Raw genomic sequence first — 13,605 nt, 5'->3', positions numbered from 1 at the left:
CAACATTATTTGCCTCCACTGAATTAACAACCGACAGGGAATCTGATTCAACCCATAAGCACTTGTAGTAAATCTCAGCGCCACGTTCATACCAAACCTGATCGCCTGTGCCTCCAAGTTCACAACTTCAGATGCCATTGTTTTTTTTTTTTTTTTTTGTGGCTGTTAGTATAACAGATCCACTCACATCCCTAATAACCGCCCCTAACCCAGCACTACCCCCGCCAGCATTGTGAGCATCCACATTAATTTTGAGCATTCTAGGGGGAGGGCAGACCCACTTCGCCACTGATGGAGGGGGCTTCGCCGCATTTGTAATCTGCAATTTTTTGCCTGTACTCGTGGTGATCTTCAGCCCATTTGCTAAAGTTTGCTGCTAGCATCACGACATTTGGGCAAGAGTCTTCAAACATTGCCATGTTTCTACATCTCCACGCAGCCCAACACAGGAGGCAACCTTTGCTAGCTCCTCTTTGCTTACACGTTCCCCAATCCAGTTCCACCTAGAAGCGAAATAATCCACAGGGGCGTCTTGCAAGAGCAATCTAAAATTGCTGCATTCCCATATTTCTTTCACCTTTGTGCATTGAAACAGCGCATGAATAGAAGATTCCTCCGCATTATTACACAACCTGCACTTAGCCACCTGAAAGATATGCTTCTGTTGAAGCCTTGCACCTACAGCTAGATTTTCCTTGCAAGCACCCCACAGAAAGTGCTGGACTTTGGGAGGAATACTCATTCGCCATATTACTTTCCAGCAGTTGTTAAGTATATGGTGTCCTATAGTTGAGCAGTCTAAAGAACGCGCTAGCCAATAACCTGATTTTACCGTGTAGAACCCAGATTTTGTATAGTACCAATACCTCGTATCAGGGCCCCTATACTGAGCTATCGGAATTGACCTGTCCTGTTGCGCCTCTAATCCCAGAGACCCCTCAAGCTTGTATAATTTATTTGCAAGTTTTTTTTATTTTTTTTTTTATTTTAAAAATGGCTGAAATTACATTAATTAAACTGAGTTTACAACAAACGAAAAGAAAGTATGATAACATAAGTCAATTACAAGTTATCATGTCTTAAATGTGGTTAGAATGAGTTTTCCTCAAAAAAAAAATGTGGTTAGAATGAGTTTTCCTCAAAAAAAAATATGGTTAGTATGACTCTTTTGTCGTGGCCATTATGGCAAATTAATTGTTTCATATGAAGTGTGAACTATGCAATTGTATAGATGGTCACCTACATTTTATTATAAATACAGTTGCAAACTAGCAAGTGTAAAATTGTATGAGTAAGTTAATTGTATGAATTGGTTAGTGATCTGTGTAAAACAGAAAATTATTAGTGAATAACTTTGGAAGTGACAACGTTAATACTTTTTTTTTTTTTTTTTTTTTTGAAAAAAAACCCATCTAGATCAACCGAAGAAATTTCCAAAATGCGAGAAGGGATTACATCACTCCACACCCATTGAGCAAACTCCCATGGTTGAAAGTAAGTCAATTTGTGTGTTATATTATTACCCCCTCGCTTTACAAAAAACCATGAATCAGTAGTAAAATTAGAAGAAAAAAAAATCTAGAATATCCTTTATAATCAGATGAAAGGAACTGGAGTCATACAAACAATGTTATTCAACTTTCCACCACTCCATTCCCCATGTTATTCAACTTTCCCACCTTTAATCTTCAAAGCATAAACAACAATTTGCTCAACATTCGGCTTTTTCACCCTCAATCATCCATTTGTTCCTTGCGCCCCACATAGCCCAACACATGGTAATTAAACTCATAATATCCTCTCCAAAATTACCAAAACAATGCTCCCACGAGTCACCCATACTACAAAGAGAGTGAGACAAAATCATAGAATATTTGCACTTACTCCAAATTGCTCAGGCTAAACTGCAATCTTTTAACGCATGCATGACAGATTTCTTCTTCTCTCTGGCAAACACCACAAGCTAGTAGCCAGGGCACAAACTAGCTACAAAAAAATTAGCTTTAAAATCTTATGTGGCCAAAAAAGCTAATTTGCTAATTAACTTACCATTGGAGTTGCTCTAATACTCCATCTGTTCCTTTTATTAGATACATTTTGACTTTACACCCTAGTGTCCCAACCAATCCAATGAACACCCACCCAAACCTTAATTCTAACTCTCGAACCCCACTTATTTGGTGAACTCCCACCCAAACACCAACCCTTACTCTCAAACCACAATTATGTGGCGAACTCCCACCTAGCCGATCGATCGAACCCACAAAACTCCCACCCACCCTAATCGGCACGAACCTATGACCACCCAGCCCTCCACACCAAACCCGACACCCCAATCTTTTTCAAAAATTATTTATTAGAGTTAAAATTAAAAATATTTTTTTGTATTTAAAATTAATATTAAGCTATATTTTGTTATAATTAAGTCAATTCTTATTTAATTGAGAGTTAATTATGATGACTTGTTTGACCGGTCACAAGTCAAATCGAGTACTTAAATTATTTATGGAATATGGACATCAATGTTAGACTTATTTTTTAATTCACTAAAGTTGACTTAATATTGGAAGATCACCTAAAGTTCGACTTATTGTGGTTATTTTTTTCATTATTTTATTATATTAGACTTTCCTTTTACTAATTATCTGTATATGCATTTCTATTTTACACAAATATTTTCCATACGACAATGACAAAAAAAAAAGGTGCATTATCTCACCAAGAATCAACACGAATTTTTTTAGTGTGTCATTTATACTTATGGATTATTGATTGGTTATTATTTATTGATGATTACTAGTTATTTATTTAAGTAAATATAAAAATATGATATTTAATTATATTTTTTTCTAACTGATAAATAAAAAAAGAAGATCACAGAAAAGTGTGAATGAAAATGTCCAAATGGTGCAATTAATGAAAGGAAGAAAGTATTTAACAAATTATATAAAATTATTTACGAATTAAAATATTACATAACTATTTAACAATTATATAAATAAATGATTTTTTTAATTATCATTTTGCCCTAGACCTACAAAATATCAAAAACGGCTCTGTCCTGGACCGTACTAAACTATTGTAATGACAATAAAATCATATGTAATATATGTGAAAAATCCCCAGCTCATTACCATGGTCCATGATAATAGAATAAATCTATAATCATGTGAATTTCTTTATATATTTTCAATCTTGCTTAATACCACATCTACGATTTTCGTAATCAATACTAAACGGCGATAAACTGGTAATTGGAATGATAATGTATCAACAAGCCCGTCCCTAAGGCCTAAGCCAGAGCAGAAGGAAGAAGAGGTCTAATACTACTTACCAAAAAAAAAAATTAAAAAAAAGGTCTAACATTAAAGGTTGTGCAATTTTTATCCCACTTTACTTTCCGCACTTTTTTACATTCTCCGTACACGTTCTAACTAGATCGTCGGAGGCGGAACTCCACCCAACCGGAGTCAATTTGATTTAACTATCAAACAAGGCATATAATTTTAGGGATATGTGATTCAATTATGAAATCGTTGGTTATGATTTTTCATAATTTTAGTATTTAGAACCAAGAATTGAGATTTTCGAACCCTGCACTTATAACAAATATTAAATTCGATCAAAGATGAACCCTAGATTGTGAAATTGATATGATGTACTAAATGAAACAACAATGAACTTACCCGGAATAAATAGTTTGTAATAAAGAACGTCAAGTGCGCTTCAATATTTCAATGGAGAACTCAGAGAGAGAGGAGGAGGAGGAGGCACTTAATGACAGAGCAATTTAAAAGGATGCCTTTCCTAATACTGTAAGGGGGTGTTTGGTATGTGGAATTAAGGGCGGGATTGGGAGTTTTAATCCCAATTGAAGAAATAAGCCTTGTTTGTTTGATGGGAATGGGAATAAATAGGGGTTTGGGAATAGGATTATTTAGGGGTGAATTCCCACCATTTTATTACCTAGGGAGGGTTGGTAATAAATGAATGGGAATGGGAATAGATACAAAATGACATTTTTTCCATTAATGAAATGAAGAAAAAAGAAATGTTAGTAAGGGTATTTTTGTAAAATTGTTACTTATTCCCTATATATTCCCACCCACTATCCAAACAAGGTATTGGCATATTTTCATGTATTCCCATCCATTAATTCCGAATCCCATTCTCACTTTTTAATCCCCAAACTCTCATTCCCACATTCCAAACGCCTCGTAAAAGTCTTATCGGTAGCAAGTAGGGGGTAAAAATGTACTTTCACCGATTATTACAGCTTTGTTAGTCAAGTTTTGCTAACTACATTAATTTTAAGGAAATTTTTTAAAATACCACCCAAAAATGTCTCCATTTTCAAAATAACCACCCATTTAATTTTCATTTTTATTTTACCACTTCTTAAATTAAATAACTACTCAGATTACCACCGATTTCAAATTTCTGATGGAATTCTCTTGTGTGGGCCCCACCCAACGGCTAGTAACGACTATATTTAACTTTTTAATTGATCCCCCCCTGATTTTTTCCTATAAAACACTTCCTCTAAATCAATTAGCCATTTCTACTTCAATTTCTCCCAAAATCCCACAGATTTTGCTACTTTGTAATTGCAGACACATCCCTAAGAAAGACAAAAGCTGAATTCGCATCAGGTATTCTCAGTTTTCTTTAAAAATTAGGGTTCTTGTTGCACTGTAATTAGGGAAAATTGGGGGATTAGTTAATTAGGGTTCTTGTTCAAAGCACGAATTATTTGTGTTATTTCCACAATTAAGGTACCTGGTACTAATGAATTGGGGTTTCTATGAATGACTTTGATTAATTGTTTGTTAACTTTGGTGAAATTGTGTTTACAATTTGTTTATTCATGTACTGTTATGATTGATTGGATCATGTTGTAAGCTTGTTATGTTTATTTGTTGTTGGAATTCTTGTGGCAGAAATGGAGGAGAATAAGGTGGTTTTCGGATTTAAGTATTTGAGTGTTCTTATTGACATTGAATATGAAGTAGGCAAAAGTAACTTGTTAGATACAACAATAGAATTTGAAGATCAACTTCGTGAAATGGAAGATCCAGTAGAAGGATCAATTGACCTCCTACACCCCACATTTCAGTATATTTATAAAGGGAAGTATAGGACTTTAAAAGATTATGGTGATGTGTTCAACATGATTAGGAGGTTACCTAATAAGGACATGTATACCATACATGTTGGGAGCACAGATGACCCTGGTTTCTTGGCTGATTGTATCTTGGAGTACAGGATGAAACAAAATGGGACATGACCACCCCCTGGTTATCCTCATTATGGAGGCCAACCACCATAATGACTAGGTGTGGTTGAGTAGGATGTGTATAATAGATTGTCTAATGGAAGTGGTTGGTTAAATTGACATTTATTATGGTACTTGCAGGTTGGAAGATGTCATGGAATAACTCATCTCCCACAAACCAGAAGAAATGAAATTGTGGATTTCCTGTTGCAAAGTTGACATTTTGGACCAGGGAGAACCTAGGGAGGAAATTCAGGGCTTGCAAATTCTATGACCCTATCACTGAAACTAGGGGGTGCAAGTGTTTGGATTGGGTTGACACTGATGATGGAACTGAGTGGCAGAGAGATGTGATCAACCAACTTGTGCTTGACAAAAAGCTGATGAAGGCTGAAGTTAACTCATTGAAGAGGGAGGTTGATGACTTGACTGAACAAAGAAGATGTTTGCTAAATGAGGTTGGCACTTTGAAACTGAAATTCAAGGCCCTAAGGGGTGACAGGACCAAGATGATTAGAAGCAATGGCAATTCTGACATCAATGGTTGTTGTAGTTGTTATGTGTTCTGTTTTTTTAGTTTTAGGTTCTCTTGTACACAATAAACTGGTTTAAGGGGGAGGTGGAGTGAAGGCTGGGTTGACTGTAATACTATTACTATGTAGTAAGGAATGAAACAAAAAAGTTATTTTGGTACACATTTTTGGTTTGAACAAGAACCATTTTTAAAATAAAAAGCGACACACATATGTGTATAATCTTGAAATTGCATTGAACAAGTGATATTATTAAATTCATAACATTTCCCAACACATTACAGCCTATTGCATAGTACATTGGCCATCCAAATTACTTCAGTTCATATCTAACATTGTTTAACAAGGTCAAAAAAATGCAGCCATCCATCATCTTCTTTTAATATACAAAATAGGAGCAACATAATCTACTTTCTAAGTCTAATAGGCTGCAGCTTGGTTCTTGGTGGTCTGGGAGCTGGTGCAGAGGTAATGATAGCTGTTGTGGATGAAGCTTGACTCTGCTGCTGTTGCTTCCTCTAATGCTCTTCTTGAGGGAACCTCTTGCTGCCAATATTTTTGGTCCAAGGGTACCACCAAGTGCACTTTGTAAAGCACACACAACATTTAGTTTTTTTTCTCAAAACTCCAAAAAGCACACACAACATGTATCAATCTTTTTTTCTTTTTTTTTTTTTTTACCTTTTTTAAAGCTCTTTCTACTCTCTTCTTTCTCTGGTCATTCACCTAGTCAGTGTTCAAATTTGGTCTTCCACCTTCTTTCTTTGGGGAAGAGACAGCTACTGGTGTAACAGTAAGGTTTTGGCAGGTCTTAGCATAGTGTCCAAGCTGGCCACAGTTCTTACATGTGCTCTTCCTTTTGATTGGCTGCTGCACATGTTGGTTCTGCCCACCCATTTCTCCATGCTCCAACTTCCTCTTCTTAAAATTAGGCTCCCAGGCTGTACTTTGATGACTGGTGGTAGTGGTTGCCTCAGCTTAACCTTTTCCCAATGGTGTGAACCAGGCATAGGTGCAACTTCATACCTATATGCCAACATATATGTTGACACAAGGTAAGCACTGCCCACGTAATCCTCAGGGTCTGCCCTTTTGTCCATGATGCACGCATATGCATGGACACAAGGGATACTAGTTAGGTTCTAATGGTAGCAAGTGCATGTTGCTTTGCTTAGGTCAACTGTTACTAGGTTAGAGTTAAGCTCAATCTCATAACTGTCACCCCTAGAAACTTGCACAATGCAATGCCTTGCAACTGATTCTATCCTTTGGAATGTCTTCTTCACATATGGAACTACCTTTCCTTCCATTTTTCGAAAACTTTCATTTGTCATGGTTTCTTTTCATCATATACCTCCTAAGCCACTCTATCTGAGTCAAAATAGGCTTATCCCTAGCTTCTTTGATTACAGCATTAAAAATCTCACAAATGTTGTTAAGCAACATGTTTGACTTTGGGAATGTACTGAAGGCATGTCTAGACCAGTGTTCAGGTCAACAAGATATTCAAAAGCATCCTCAGACAAGAACCTTATTGACTCCATTGCTACTTCAAAGTCAAACTAAAAAGGAAGGATAAACATACAAATACATGCATAGAGAGGCAAATCAGAAAACACACATTCACACACATGGATGTTAAATGAAACAAACAACATGACATAACAGTTTAAATACCCAAGTTAAGACAATCATCAAAGCATACCAATGTTGTTGCCCTTGCTGGTAACCAGAACAACTCCTTGAAAGTTGATCCTCCGAATTGCAACTTGAAGTTAGCCCATATATGTCTCACATAGTACCCTTGTGTCTGCATAAGGAACAACCTGCTGCAAAGCTTCTAGCAAGCCCTGTTCACATAGCACAAACACTAAATCAGTCAAGTGAACAAAGTTAAAATCAGCAGTAAGGTTAAGATTGCTTCTTACCCTTAAACACTTGTGCTTCAAATTCAGATTCTTAATCTGCCAAAAATCTTAGTTGACAGACCTCCTTGCAACCACCCTACAATGACATCTCCTTCCCCCAACACAAGTACACATAGGTAGCCTACACTTTTTGGAATTCCATTTGCATTGACACCTCCTTCTACGTTGGATGGTTAATTTGCTCCTATCATTGTGCAAATACTAATATTCATACCTATTCTCAATGGCATGAACTCTTACAGATTTCCTGAGCAATTTGTTATTGAGGAACTTTTATCCTTTTAGCAACTGAATGGGTTTTTTTAAGTCTGCTGAGGAATGAAACCATGGACAATTGTCTTGCTCATCATCAGATCCTCTAGGGCTATCCAACTCCTCTGAATCAGAAGTGAACTCTCTCTGTATAGTAACTTCTTTGCTCAACAGTTCACTTTGAAGCACATAATCATTGTTCTGCACTTCGTATTCACTCTTATCTTGCACACACTGTAGACTAGCATTCAATTCTTCTATTATGTTACATACAGTGTTGTCAAGACCTTCTCTTATGTCAACATCCTCATCTCCCCCCTCCTCTTCCCCTGCTTCCCAGTCTATATTAGTGTCAGAGCAGTCACGGCTTGAGGAACCAGATCAAGAATTTGATTCCAACTCAACCTCTTTCTTTGTCTTCTTCTTCATTTTCCCCTTTTTTTCCCTTTTCCTTGTCCCTTTCCCTTCATTCTACTGCTCTCGGATGGACCTTCCTCTTCACTTTGCTTCTTCTTCCCTTTCACACTCTCTGAGAACAATTTCTTTCTTATTGTTTTCTCAGTGTGCTCTACAACCCTATGCCCCCCTTTTTTGTTGTTTTCTGTCTCATCCTTATCTTTATTTGCCAAATGCTGCTTAAATCTAAGGCTTCTCTTAAATTGAGTGGGATGAACAACTTTGCTTTGTAATCCCCCATATTTTTCCTTAGAAAATAACAATATATATATTTTTGTGTATACGAATATTTTTAATAATTTTATAATTATACAAAAATAATTTGGGAAGATTTCAAAAAAAAAAAAGAGAAAACGCTGCACCAGCCCTCGCAGCCACCGAGCACCACCACCATCCGTGCCCACCTGCTGCCGCGCCGCCCAGCCACCTAGCACGCCGCCAGCCGGTTTCCCCTCATTCCCCTTCTCTTCTATCTTCCTCTTTTCTTGTTTAATTTCTTTAAAAATTTAATCTTTATATAAATTTTTGATTTGATTATGCATATACATGATGGATATTGCAAATTTATTGAGTTATGTTGCGAAATGTTGAGTTTATGATATACTAAGCATGTGATTAATTTCATATTTTATTAGCTACGAAATTAGGGTTTAATTCTTCGTGATTTTCGCAAATTTTGGACTTAAACCATGAATAATTGATTTACCTACTTACTTTATATTTAAACATGGTTCTACCTTTAAATTTTGATGATTGTAAACAATTTTCAGATTTTCAGAAAATCTGATTTTGGGTTTTAAATATTGATTTTTCATGATTTGGGGGTTTAAAACATGAATGATTGATTTAAGTACTTACCTTGTGTTAATTATAATCCTAACCTTAATTTTTGATGAGTATAATGATTCTTAGATTTTAAAGAAAGCTGAAATTTTTGGGTTCAAAGGAGGAAGATTAGATTATTTGATTATAGTATGTATAAAATTATGTTTATATTCAATTACCCCGTTTATAAACTAAATTTCAAATTATAATTATAATTATATATATATATAATGTATATATATATATATATATACATATATATGTATACATATATATACATATATATATATACATTATATATATATATATATATATATATATATATATATATATGTATACATATATATATATATATATATATATATATATATATATATATATATATATGGGTTTAAGTTGTGAAATTTGAAATTTTAATTGGGTATTTATGAACATGATTGAACTTTAATCATATATTTCAAGTTTGGATGTATGTATCCCTATATTTTGCTACTAAATTGAAATTTCAGATTTTAACCTACCTTAACTTAAATAGCTTTAAATCATGGTTATATGATGGATTTTCAAGTTCTCAACTTACTAACGTGCTATATAACGATTATTTCAAATGAAAACGTTTATGCGGTTGTTTTATAATTTTAAACTAAATTTTTAGATTTATAATGTTACTTTAAAGTGCTGAAATTTTATGCTATAAGCTATACTTTTATGATTTTAGCATATAAACTTAGAGTTCAAGTACTAATTATTAACTTTGGCTATTGGGAATAATTTAAGAGCATTATTTCAATGATTTAAAGGATTTCGAAGTAGTTTGGTATTGCTGTAAAATATATTGCTTGGGTGATTGATTGAACTACTATTGTTTTGTTTAGGAGAGGACTTCGTAGAAGGTGACTTCTAGCCTTAAGGTGGCCAACCAATTTGTGTACTCAAGGTACGTACAAGAATACGAGGAGCCTTGATTTTAGGAGCATGTTTAGGGACTTGGAAAAAAACCTAGAATCATGCTAGGGAACTTGTGGATTGGTTGGAATTGTTTGGTAATGAATTGTTTGATGATAAATGTGATGGTTAGTTTAATTCATGCTTGAGAAATGTGCATTGATTTTTCCTTATGAGCAATATTTATGCAATAATTTTCAAAGTGAGCTTAGAGGCAAAGGTATAATGATATATGGAATGAATTATTTTGGTTACTTGTTCATTTATATTGAAATGGAATGAGCAAAGTAAGAATTAAAGTCTTATAAGACAAGGTTGAGAATTTGAGGTGCCTTATGCACTTAAGGTGTTTATACACCGAGGTAGTTAAAGGATGCAATAATAAATGTTGTTTGTCACTGATAAATTAAGAATTTAATTGGAAACTGGAATGATTTGATTGATTGATGTATGATTGGTTGAGTTGTTTGCATATGAGTCATCACAAAATTTTAAACTGGTAAATCACGTAAAGTGCAAGAAGGATGAGCAATAAAACTCTGGATTTGTGCACATCTAGTGTAATGACAAACATGGGTTGGGGTTCACGGGGTATTAGCCGTGCACTTTTCAGAGGCCGTCTGATCTACGAGTCTCTTATTTTAAATTCTTTTAAAATTATAACGAGTTAGATGAGATCTCATACTAGCTATGGCCACGGAGTCGCGCCCGTCTACCATTGGATGTTTATTAATGTCTGCCGAAAGGAGGCATAGGGTTTTCTTATTTAATGTTCCGGAATGGAGCACAGGGGGACAACCTGGTCTATTGCTTAATCCAATCAACTAATGAAGTGATCAATGCTACTTAAATGAAAACTTAGTAATGAGTAACTATTCAGTCATGTGTTCGAGTTAATGATAATATTGTGAGTGTATGGAATGCTTGTTAGTATCATGTTAAGACTCTTTACTATTTTTCATAGCTTGTATGTACTCAGTGTTGCTGATTGCGTGCTTTTGTGTGTTTCTCTTGGTCATGGCCTTCGCCTTCAATGACCCTGTAATGATCCAATCCTTACACTTGTAATATTGGGGAGCAGATTTATCACAGGTTTTTGCATAAACTATCTTGCATCAGGGTGATGGGATTTGAGTGGAGAGTTGGTTAACCAGTTAGCTTATTTCATAACACAGATTGAATTTTATTTTGGTGTTGGTTCCATTACTTCCTATTTTACTGGATTTTGAATAAGGGTCGTTATGGTTCCAACTTGTAAGACTATATTGAGCTTTGACTTTCAGTTTTAAAACTCGTATTCTTCTCAGAAACTAAATTAATTTTCCGCTGCTAATTTTTGAAACTAGCCTTAACGTTTGAACACATGGCGGTAGCACTCCAATAATTCTCTTACAGGTTATACAGGTTGTGCAGGTTATACATATTATGTTGATTAATGCAGGTTTTCTTTTAGGTGTTACATGCTTTGACTGTTTTGGGTGGGTTTAATGGTATAAAGTTCTTGGCTAGTTCAATAAACTACAGCAAACCCATCCTTAGTCTTTGTCTCCAAAAAGCCCTTCCCATCATCATCACTCAGAATTTCCTTTTTACCACTTGACCAAGTCTTCCCCTTATTTTTATACCAAATATTCCACAAGCTTGGCACATTCAAATCTAACTTCATCACAAACCCCCAAATGCAAGATTCCCTAAGTAAGTTCACTGACATCTCACTCACTTTGCACTTGTACCACTAATATTCCCAGCCACCCTCATACCCACACAAAGTCTTCCCCTTTATTTTTTTGTTCACAAACACACCCCCTAATCTAACCTTAACATCTACAAAATGAACATCAGTAGCAATATGTGCATATAATAAAGCAATATTAATTCATTTACACAACACTAAATTGTTTATTAATCCCCATGTACAAAATTCTGCACTGTGTTCTACATACAACATTAAACAAATCCCCCAATTGATTGTCCTAGCAACATCCTTACTTAAACAATTCAACAATAATTAAAGAATAATTGACCTCTATTAAATAATTCAATCAAGTACACAATAAACCCTAACTTTCCACATAATTGCAATTATACCATCAACAACCAACAACTTTCAAAATTAAAGTCAAGGAACAAAATTGCTTACCTCTGTCGACGCCATTGTACTGAGCAATTGTCAGATTACCGACCTAAGCTACTGGTCCCAAGCAAACAACCAAAAGATGGCAACTTTTCGCAATGTACCTTCTCCGGTACAACCAATTACCCAGGAGTAACTCCTTTGCAGAACAAACACAAAGTTAGGGTTTTAATTTGAAGAGTTGTTGAGAATTTATGAACAAAGAGGGAGAACAAAGTGGATTGTTAAGAGAATTAATGAGAAAATTGAATGAGTAAGAGGGTTGGTTGAGTTCAATAGCTTCAAAAGAGAGTGAAGTCGATAAAAAAAGAAGGGAAATAACGTAGGTGGGGCCCACACAAGAGAATTCCACCGGAAATTTGAAATGGGTGGTAATCTGAATAGTTATTTAATTTAAGGGGTGGTAAAATAAAATTAAAAATTAAACGGGTGGTTATTTTGAAAATGGAGACAGTTTTGGGTGGTAATTTAAAAAATTTCCTAATTTTAAAGTATAATACAGGGGAAATTATGAACGTCTTCTCGCAAGACCATAATTTAATTTGTCAAAAAGTAAAAAAATAAGAAAACTTGCTACGGGTCGATATCTTGAAGCATCGGAACTGTATTAATTTTAATACAGCTTTGTTAGTCATGTTTAATTTTTTTTAAGGACAAAAAAAACAACATGCAAATATTTGGACGGGAAATCTTTAGATTTTTTACAAAAACGGCTAATTTGACAAAAATATTTACCAAAATGACTAATTATAAAATTTAATTCTAAAACTAGCTAAATTATTGACTCGGAAGGAAATTATTTATTTCTTATTTTCGTATGAATCGGTTTGGTTCACTTTATTGATTTTTATGGTTTTTTTTCGGGTGTTTTTGGTCTCTCGGGAGAGTTACAATACTGAGTATGCGCGCCTGACTTCTGTACCTGCAAAACCACGAAACTCCGATTGGGAGGAGTTCCGCCTCCGAAGATCAAGTTAGTATGATTCCAGATGAGTAAACGGGCGAAAAGTAAATGTGTTTTTCTCACTAATTCAGAGAGATTCCGCAATTAATATTGCTCGGGTTTCGTGTAGGTATTTATGAATGCCAATAAATGAGGATGATTCCTCTATTTATAGCAGATGAGGATCTGCTCCCCCATTGGGGGTTCAATGCCACGTGGCATCCTCCGATTGGATCCCCTAGGGCCAGTATGAGGGTGACACGTGTCAGGCCCTCATTGGGCCACGTGGCAGGGGTAATTTTTACCCTAAACAT

This window comes from Chenopodium quinoa, unplaced genomic scaffold (genome assembly GCF_001683475.1).
Source record: "Chenopodium quinoa cultivar QQ74 unplaced genomic scaffold, ASM168347v1, whole genome shotgun sequence".
Taxonomy (NCBI): Eukaryota; Viridiplantae; Streptophyta; class Magnoliopsida; order Caryophyllales; family Amaranthaceae; genus Chenopodium; species Chenopodium quinoa.
Note: the sequence above shows the minus strand (reverse complement) of the source record.